This window comes from Rhinolophus sinicus, chromosome 6 (genome assembly GCF_057876585.1).
Source record: "Rhinolophus sinicus isolate RSI-liver-muscle chromosome 6, RSI-T2T, whole genome shotgun sequence".
Taxonomy (NCBI): domain Eukaryota; kingdom Metazoa; phylum Chordata; class Mammalia; order Chiroptera; family Rhinolophidae; genus Rhinolophus; species Rhinolophus sinicus.
The window spans coordinates 69,685,754-69,695,452 of NC_142506.1; the positions used below are offsets into that span (position 1 = coordinate 69,685,754).

A 9,699-nucleotide genomic window follows, 5' to 3' on the forward strand; every position below is an offset into this window, starting at 1 on the left:
ACCTTAATATCAGAAGCGTTTCCATGCTCCCAAGTGTTGCTAATGACCATTTAATGGCTGCATAATATTCCATTGAATGGACATGCCAAGTTTTACTTAACTGTTTCCTTCCCGCTGGACAGTCCAGTGTCCTGTACTGGAGAGAGAGCAACGTGGGCGTACGCATGCAGCACGTGTGTTCTGCTTTTCTCTTTCTTACTCTGTCCTCTTCATTTCTCTTTCATCTCTACCTTCTTCACTCTCTTTTCCGTCTCCTTCTACCTGCTTGGCCACAGCTCTTTCTGAGAGCACTGATTTGTCCGTAAGTGAAAATAAAAATCATCTTATTGGGACTCAGGATTTTGAAAAACAATTACTAAAAATTTTAATAAAATGCTCCTGAGGACACTTGTGTACGTGATAAGTCTCCTGTTCACGGGGTAGGAACATAGAGCAGGCAGGACCGGGCTGGAGGAGGCTCATGCCTGACAGGGATGCAGCATCTGTCATGGGAGAAAACGAGAGGCAGCCTGCACGTCTGGCAGCAGGGTGGGGGCTGAGGGAAGCACGACGTGTCAGTGCCAGGAATGCTGTGGAGATTTGGGGAGACGGCTGTAGACCCGTTCGTACTGATTTACACAGATGAGACTTTTTTTAGTGAATCTAATTGCAGGATAGTTGTAGGTTACAATTTATGTAAAAAATAACAGCAAAACCTAGACTTACATGATAGTACCATGTATTTTCTATCTAAGTTTTGTGCAATATGTAGAAAAACAGGTGATAATGGTCACCTCTGTGTTTAGGGGAAAGGGCCTAGATCTGGGCGACTGCTCAGAGGGTTTGGGGCAGCACTGCAATGGTTTCAATCTGTTTTCGAAGAAAGTGTGCTCGTTTATTGCTTGTGGAAAGAAAATTAATTTAGAAGGTGTCGCCGCTCTTGTGTTTGCGTGGTGCACTGTCCGGCCCTGATTCAGGCCATGGATACATGAAATGCAGTGAGAGAATGCCATTCATGTGCAAATGGCCTTGTGGGAAGAGTGGGCTTTCGCTTCTCTCAAGCTGGAATGCAGGTTGTGCCAGCCGTGCTGCTGCGCCTGGATGGGAAGGTCAGGCTGCTCTGCCAAGAGCCCAACCCGGTCCCTCCACCAGGCCTCCCACCCCCGTCCTGGCAGGTGGAGGTTGGGGGTGCTGGAGTTTAGTCTGTGGCACTGAGTGCTGGATGGAAGACAACAGATGGGGCCACACAGCACCACTGCTCAGAGCGAGGGGAACAGGTGGAGGCTCTGGGGCCAGAGTGTGAATGCTGGCAATTCATAAGCGGTGTCGGCAGGCGGAGTGCCCACTCAGAGCCCGTGACAGCTGGGCAGCACGTGGGTGGGGAGGCAGCAGGGGCCTGCGGGTGGGGTGGGCGGGTTCAGCCCTGGGGGAGGAGGCACGAGAGGGCAGAAGACAAGGGAGGGAAAGAGGGGAGCTCCTCCTGCCCCCCCGCCCCCCAAAGCTGGACAGGCGTGTGGTCAGAGGCCGCAGCCGACCTGGCAGGCTTGGGAAGCTGCAGGGTGAGGGGCCATAACGAGAGAGATGTACCCCAGCTGCCCCCCCACCCCCCCACCAGCTGTCCTGTGCGTAACCCTGAACCCAAGGCATGTAGGCCATTCCAGCAGCTGTGCCAGGCCTTTAGCTGGGTCGGAGCCCAGGCAGGGGAGAGGAGCAGCTGCCACCCCTCCCTTGCAGGCGGGGGTAGAAGCACAAGGGGATGACAGGGCTGGAAATGTCGGGAGCACATGACAGACATTCCACACTTTCTGTCCCCTCACCCCATGCTCTGGACGTGCAGTGACAGAGTGGGAAAGGTCAAAGAGCTGTGAAAACAGTGACATTCGTCACACTGACGGACCAGTGCTGCCGGTTTCACGGCACATCACAGAGCCCCCCAACAGCCCACTACGAAAGCCCCCTTTACGGTGAGGAAGGTGAGGCTTCTTCAGACACCAGAGACGGGACAGGAGGGAGACTTGATGAGGAATTTGTTTGACACTAGAGACCAAATTCGTAACCTGCGCGGAGGACTGAACTAACAAAACGCCAGCTGAGGGCCAGTGGACCTGTTTCCAGAAGGAACAGGAGCGTTAGTGTAGAGAGCAGCCAGGCGAGAAGGGTGGAGTGTCAAGGAAGCTGGAAAATCCTTTTCTCTGTGGATTTCTCGCAACGGGAGCCAGCCATCCCTTTGGGCTGCTTAGGAGGAGTGGGCACAAAGCCCCTTGGGTTGGGCCCCAGGACACCGCAGCCTTGCCCCTGTGTCTGCCCCGCTGGCCGGCCGTGGTCCTCAGCCCCCCGTGAGGGGTGAGCTGGCAAAGCCGCGGCAGGTGGGGCAGAGCACCTGCCGGCGGCCACGCCCCGGACCTTAGCAGCCCAGCCCTCACCCACGTCCGCCAGCAGGGGGACCCCGAGCCCCAGGCAAGGGCCCCGAACGGGCGGCCCTCCGGGCTCTGCAGCCGTCGGTCAGAGCCGCTCCCGTCCCAGAGCCTCGGTTTCCCCCTCTGCGGTGGGAAGACGACCGGCCTCCCAGCTGTGCCGTGAGAGCTAGCGTTCTCCGCCTAAGGTGCTGACGGACTTTGTCGGGACTGTGCTTCATCCGCACGCCATCCGACACTCAGCCTGTCTTCAGCACTAATTTCCACCCTGGGTGACTCCCGTTCCGGGCCTGGGACAGTGGTAGAAAGGGAGAAGCCCAGTGCTTCTCTGTGAGGGCTCCTCTGGTTCCACCCCACCTGACCAGCCAGGTGGAGCAGGTGGCTCTTAGCTGGAGGACGACACCGTTCACAAGCTCCCGTTTGTCCCTCTGGTCTGGCATTTGGGACGTTGGGTGGGCCCTCCGAGGGGGCCAAGAACCCAGGCCGTAGCAACCTCTCCACCCACACTGTAGGAACATGTGTGTAGACCTTTCGCACACCCAGTGCTGTCTGGTGACAGGGCCTTGGGTTCAGGGCCGAGGGTCCAGGCAGATGAGAAGTTCCAGAGTAGCATTTTGAATTCTGCTTAAGATCAGGGCAGCAAGGCCAGGGGAGACCGGAGCTGAGACAAGGGGCTGAAGCCAGAATCGGGGCCAGGCCTGTGTTTTCCACAGGTCTCCTGCCTGTTCTTTCCCAGGAACGTTGAGCAGCTCAGATTGCTTCATGTGACAGAGTGATTCCTGACTTCCATCACACCGTCACGGTGAACACCTCTGTGGGGGGCTCTCTGACATGCTCTCGGGGTCCCCGCGGGCAACAGGGCTCACTCCATCCATCAGTGTTCTGCCTGCTGCTCCCCTAGGGCCTCTGGCTTCAGTCTGAGCCCTCACCCCAGGACACAACCCACAAAGCACCAGATTAAAAGTCCCACGTGACAAGGTGATGGCTGCTTTCCCAATCCCATCTGTCTTGTTCCCTGGGCTGGACTGCAGACTCAGAGAGGGCGCCTTGTGACGTTTTGCAAAGAACCCTGGACGAGGAGTCAGCAGCCTGAGCTCATGTTCCAGTTCTAGCTTTCGTGGCTCCAGGCCCCGCTCTGAGGCTTGGTGTTTTAATCTGTTAAAGGAGGTCACAGCAGCTCCCACCCCGGCAGCACGAGGACACAGGAGATACATATGGGAAAGGGCCAGACATGCGGTTCTGCCTTTCCTTCTGTCTCTACCCACCGAAGACAGATGAAAATACATGTTCCCACAAAACTTGTGCATGAATGTTTGCAGCCGCATTATTCATAAAAGTGGGAGCAACCCAACGTCCATTATAAATGTGCAAACACACATGGAATATCGCTCAGTCACAAAAGCAGTGGCAAAACAGGTGAACCTTGAAAACGTTCTGCTAAGTGACAGAAGCTCGATACAAAGACCACGTGTGATATGGGTCCATTTATATGAGCCGTCCAGGATAGACAAATACAGAGAGAAAGGAGATTAGCAATTCCAGTGTCTGCGTGGGTTTGGGGAGGGGTTGGGAAATGAGTGTCAGCAGGTGCAAGGTTTTTTTGGGGGGTGATGAAAACGTTCTAAAATTAAATTATGGTGATAGTTGCATAATTCTGTAAATATACTAAAAGCCATGTACACTTTAAATGGGTGATCTTTATGATATGTAAATCATATCTCAGTGAAGCTGTTAAAAAAACTTGTAACTGGGTGTCCTGGATTTAATGTGGCAGCTCTGTTTCTGTCCTTCCTGCCTCCTTCCCCCGGCCCTCATGCTCTCCTTCTCGCTCTCAGAATGTACAGAAGGAAGTGGGTATATTTCTTTCTCTTGAGGGGCAAGGGCACTGCTTGATGGGTGAGAAGGAATACGGGCGGCATTAGGAGTCACACAATCTCCTCTGCCTCGATTTCCCCTTCTGCCCCCTGAAGGTCCTTGCCCTGCACCCTCGGAGGTGGTGTTGGGGTGACCAGGATGGTGGGATGAACCTACTGGCCGGGCTGGGGAGGGCTGTGCTGGGGGGTGGGGCTGAGCTCTAATGGCTCCATGACGTGGTGGAGCCGACTCCATGTCTTCCAGGCGGTGGCAGGATGGTAGGCAGACGGCTGCAATCAGGGCCAAAGAAGCCAGAACTCCATGGCTGGCACCTACGGGCTGGGGTCAGGGGTGGGGGCCCAGCCATGGGCCGCCAGATGAAGAGTTGCTGGTGCCGGGAGAGGGCTGACTCTTTAAATGATGAGCAGCGTCGTGGGGCAAGCTGCCAGCCATGCTCTAGGTGGGGCGGGAGGGCTGGAGATGGCAGGGAGCGTTACTCCCAAGTCTGCAAGCATCCAGAGCTCTGCGCCCAGCGAGCTGTCATTAACCACTTAGGACCTTGACGAGCGGGGTCTGCGCTCAGCCTCTCTTCCTTCTGATTCATCGCTTCCTTGCACTGCTCGCCTCCCTCAGGTTCTGAGCATGCTCAGATCGCACGGTCTAAAACCAACCTCTTTTTGACCCCTCTCTCCTGCAGCTGACAGTCCATCTTCTGTTCTCTTCCCTGCCAAGCTCTTCAAAGCCTGTCTGCACCCACGGCCCCACTTCTCCCTCCCTGCTCCGGCGTGAATCTGGGAGTTGGTGCATCTGCCCCACGCCCCCCCCTTCACGTCACCAAATCCTACCACTGCCTCTCAGGTCGTTCGCGGCTGCTTTCCAGCCCTGAACCCCTCAGCACCCGGCTGCTGAGATGCCCACTTCCCTTGGGTGGGCACAGCCCTGCTTCTTGCCACCTTCACTTCCATCCTCTTCCTGAGGGATCTCACCTCACCCAGAGTTTTGACGCCAACTCGATTGAAATGACTGCTGGAGCTCTGACTGTCCCTTGGCCATTTCCACAAGCCGCTGGACCCAGAGGCTGGATGTCCCTAAGGGAAGACCCCACCCACTCAGGCCGTTCAGGAGTGAAGTTCTTAACCTTCCCCCAAGTGCCCTTCGTATCTGCCTCACAGCCAGCGGCATTTCTCCAGGAGCCTGAGCCCGAAATGCAAGAGCTACCTTCACCTCTCCATTCTCCCTGGCTGCTCTGCGGTGCTGGCCAAGGAGCTCGTGTGACAGACGTCTCTCCTGTCCATCTCCTCTCTTCCCATTGTTCCTCTTAGGGTTGCCTTTGAGTCTCCATTAGCCAACTTGGCTATTGCCTCTGACGTTTCTCCTGCGTTGTGTGCCCTGTCCCTCCTCCAGGCCACTCTGCGCAGGCCCCAGAGGGTCTTTCCAGAGCATCTAGAGCTCCTGCAGACTCCTGCTCAACCCTCAGACGTTTCCCATCACCAGCAGAGCAGACCATGATCTCTGTCTAGTGACTTACAACCTGCAAAGCACTTTCAAAGAAATAATTACGGGAGTTGACTAGGGGAACTGAGGCTGAGAGACGTGGTGAGTTGTCAGGTTCTCCCCATGCCGAGGAGTGGAGCCGGGATGGGGCTGAGGCCTCGCGGCTGTAATCGGGTCACCGCCCACTCGTCTCTTCAGCCTCCCCGGGAGGCCTCCAGCAGCGCTGCCCTAGCTGTCACCCCACTGCCCAGCCCACCATCTGGCGCAGAGCACACCTCTCTTGCCCAGGCTGTTGTTCTTTTGTCTGTCTGCCCACAGAGCCCTCCTCGTGCCACCAGCCCTTAGCCACAAACAGCACCCTGCCCCTCGCCAGGCCTGCCAGCCTGTCAGCCCAGCCTGGCTCTGCTTGTCTACCGCACCTGGCGCTCCAGCTCCTTCTGAGCAGGCTCGACGCCAGCCCTGCCCTCCAGCCCCCACACTTGGAGCTCTCGGAGGGCACGTTGGAACAGTGCCATCTCATAGTGGGTCTTTAATAAGACCAATCGAACATGTCGATCAAGTACACAAAAGGGGGGCTGCTGGAGAGTCTCCTCCCCCAGGAATCCCTTTCAGATCAATTGGACCCTCTTCCAATCGCCCCCACCCCGCACACACACCTGCTCCAGTAAAACACAGCACCCCGGGTGGGTCTCAGCTCTGCCACCCAGCTTCCCATTATTGCTCTTGGCCTCTGTTTCCTCAGCTGATTAGGGACTAGGGACACCTGCTTTGCTCCCTCCCGTGTGTGAGATGTAAAGTATGTCGAACACAGAACTGCGTCTGTGAGGGGCCTTTCTTATTGTAGGACAGTGTGCATGTGCTGGTCGTCTCTGGGTGTGTCAGTGGCCCACTCACCGTCGGAGGGGAGGGTGTAAAGCCAGGACCCCCACTTCCACAAGCTCTGAGTTTAAAGGGCTGGTGCTTAAGGGCGTCCTGAGCACGGCTCACCTCCGGACCTCAGGACATTCTCCCCCCCTCCCCGCCACCCCTCCCCGCTCCGCACCAGGCCCTGTCGCCAACTGTTGGGTGGGTGCAAACAAGTGCTTCCTCTCAGTTTCCTTATCTGTGCAGTGGACAGATTGGCTGGGTAGAGTAGGGGCGGTTCTCTGAGTCCCCAAGATCTGGGCTCCTTCCCAGCCACGCGGTGCCCAGGGCTGCTGCCATCCTTCTGGCAGGGGCATCAGTGCTCCCCTTCGCCCCCTGCAGTTCAGCTACAGGAAGTGCCCCTAGTGGGGGGCGGGGGAGGGCTGTCCTGCCCCTTACAGGAGGGGCTGTGGGTCGGTCCCGCCTGATTGGGAGCTTGTTCTGGGGACTGTGGCCAGTGCTCAGCTTACTGTCTGAATCAAAAAGGCTTCAATGCATGTTTGTTGGATAGAGTGAATGAATGAATGAATGAATGAATGAACAAACAAACGGTGAGGTTAGGAAAGAAATGAAAGTGGCATCCTCACTTCAGGATTTCTTCACTCCTCCCCGCCATCTGGAGACTTGGTCTAACTGGCCCGCCCCATCACCCCAACACACAGATACAGGGGAACACTCGGCCTGTGGTCGCCCATCCCCACAGACCCAGACAGGAGTCTCTGATGTGGAAGAAGGGACAGAGACAGGTAGAGACCCAGATTTCAAATCTGAAGAGGGCGGGGACCTCGAGGAAGTCACTGCAGGGGCAGGCTTGGCTTGGGGGCTCCTGGGGGAAAGGCCAGGAGCTTCCTGGCTGTCAGGAACCTTTTGCTTTCGATCTCTGCCATGGCCAGGCTTGCTCCTCTTCCTGCACACGCTGCCCCAGAACAACGCTGAAAAGCAACACAGGGGCCTGATGGGAGGAGAACCCTAAAGCCCGAGCCAAGCTGTGATAGCCCCCATGCTGGAGACCCAGGGATGCACATGGAGAGCAGGCCCCTTGCAGACTCGGGGCATCTCGTCCAGTGTGGAGAACGGGGGGGGGGGGGGGGGGGTGCCAGGCTGTCCCTCAGGGGTGCTTCCACCTCAGCCCTCCCTCTTCCCCACACACCCCTGCCCACAGCCCAGAGACTGGCGAGGGGCCAGTGCAGAAAGCAGCACAGGGGCTTTGGACAAAAGAAGCAGGATCGCGAGGTAAGGGGAAGATGGGTGAGACCAGGCCCTGGTGTTTAGACTCACGCTGACTTTGTCTTGCCCCCAGAGCCACGTGCCAAATCGAAGCTTTTCACTGGGTACTTTTAAGGGCACCCAGACCTGGTACCTGTGGGCCTGGGTGCCAGCTCCACCATGACTGACTGGTTGCACCGAGCAGATTCCAGAACTTGGCCCTCGCCCCCTTTCTAGGTACTATTCCACCTGCCTGGTGTGGCCTGCTTGTCCTGTCAGTAAGATGTCATGTGGGCACTCCATGGGTCAGCCCTCAGCACCACACCATGAGGTGGTGCTCCAAATAGGGGCGGTTCTCTGAGTCCAGGGGGGTCCTGGAGTGGGGTGGGCACCTAGCCAGGGGCTCCTGGACACATGTGGAAGCCAGAGAGTTTTTGGCTCAGTGTAAATTCCAGAATTTTGGTTCCACCTGTTCTGCCTATATCTCCCCACATTGTCCTCTCTCCACGATAGCTGTCTGACCTCCGCTCACTTCCCCCACCGCCAACGTTTCTATTCTCAGTCCTGGCACTTGTTTCAGGTTGGGGACTTAGAAGGTTTCTAGGTAGAAAGGACTTACTGGCTGTCAGAGCACGACAGGACCATAGATGTAAATCCTCTGTTGACTGATGGGTAAACTGAGGCAAAGCTGACTTGCTTGGGGCCACACAGCCAGGGAGTGTCAGAGCAGGGCCTAGAAGCCAGCAGCCAGCTCTTCTGACTTAGTACCAGGTAGTCTTGCTGCCCACTGTGCTCACCACTGACCCCCACCCCTCCCTCAGGAAGACTGAGATCTTGGGTGGACCCTGCCTGGGCCCGCTCGGAATCTCCCAGGAGGCCTGGCGTGGGAACATGCAGGGGGCAGCGAGGGAGGGGGAAGAGAAGGAAAGAGGGTTTGGGTTTATTTTACCCAGAACTGAGGAACAAACGACTTACCTACAGGTATTATGCAAATATATCCACCCCTTGTCACTTGGGGGTGGGAGGGTATGCGGGGGCTCAAGTACCCTCCAAGAGCTGAAGATGTGGCTGAAGGTTGCATCCCATGACACAGTCCCCGACCCTCTGCCCCAGTCCAGGCCTACCTGGGTCTTCGCAGGTTTTTCTGACAGTGAAAATCAAGAGAAAGTTTTGGTCACAGAAGGTTTTGGGGTCAAGGAAAGGGCTGAGAGGTGGGGTGGATGACAAGGCCTGTGGGGCAGGGGAGTGAGTGGGACACCCCAGGCCACTAGAGTGTTGAGGAAGTGGGAGGGGTGGGGCAGGGGAAGGTTTGGCCCTGCCTAGTTTCTCCAACCAGGCTGTAGGGATCATTGCAGTTTTGCTGTGTGAGGCACAGGTTCCTTGCTCCCCTGAAGGCAGAAACAGAAGTTATCTGTCCCCACACTGGGCTTCCTCGTCCCCCAGGAAGGTTCACCCCCCCTCACTCCCTCCTCCCAGCTGCTCAGGCCCCAGCGTCACCCCATTCCTCTGTGATCAGTGCAGAACCCCGCAGAAGCTGTGTGCTCACCCTCCTCTGGGTGTCCTGACATCCAACAGTGTTCCCAGGGTCCCCAGCCTGTCTCTGCCCTCTCAGGGCCCTTTCCCTGTATCCACGAACAAGGATCTCCTGGGTTGGGGTCTCTGCAAGGCACTGCCTCTGGTAGGTACCAGCAGGCCTGCTAATCTGAAACTGTAGCAGGAGGCAGCCTGAGTGGTGGGCCCAGTGGGGACGGCGCAGCACGGAGGCCTGTAGACCTGCTGTGCCACTGGGCTGGTCCTTCATCCGTAACACGAGGGGATTGGATTGGATGCCTTGTGGCCTTGGCTCCGC

General features: G+C 57.0%; 1 long non-coding RNA gene across 1 annotated transcript; it reads right to left on the reverse strand.

Moving 5' to 3' along the window:
- Window positions 1-3,746: 3,746 nt before the first annotated feature.
- On the reverse strand, window positions 3,747-9,652 carry LOC109457739 (uncharacterized). The gene is made up of 2 exons (XR_002139068.3): window positions 8,826-9,652; window positions 3,747-7,576 (listed from the first exon to the last, which is right to left on the reverse strand). It is a non-coding gene; the product is annotated as an uncharacterized LOC109457739 (long non-coding RNA).
- Between the last annotated feature and the right edge of the window lie 47 nt (window positions 9,653-9,699).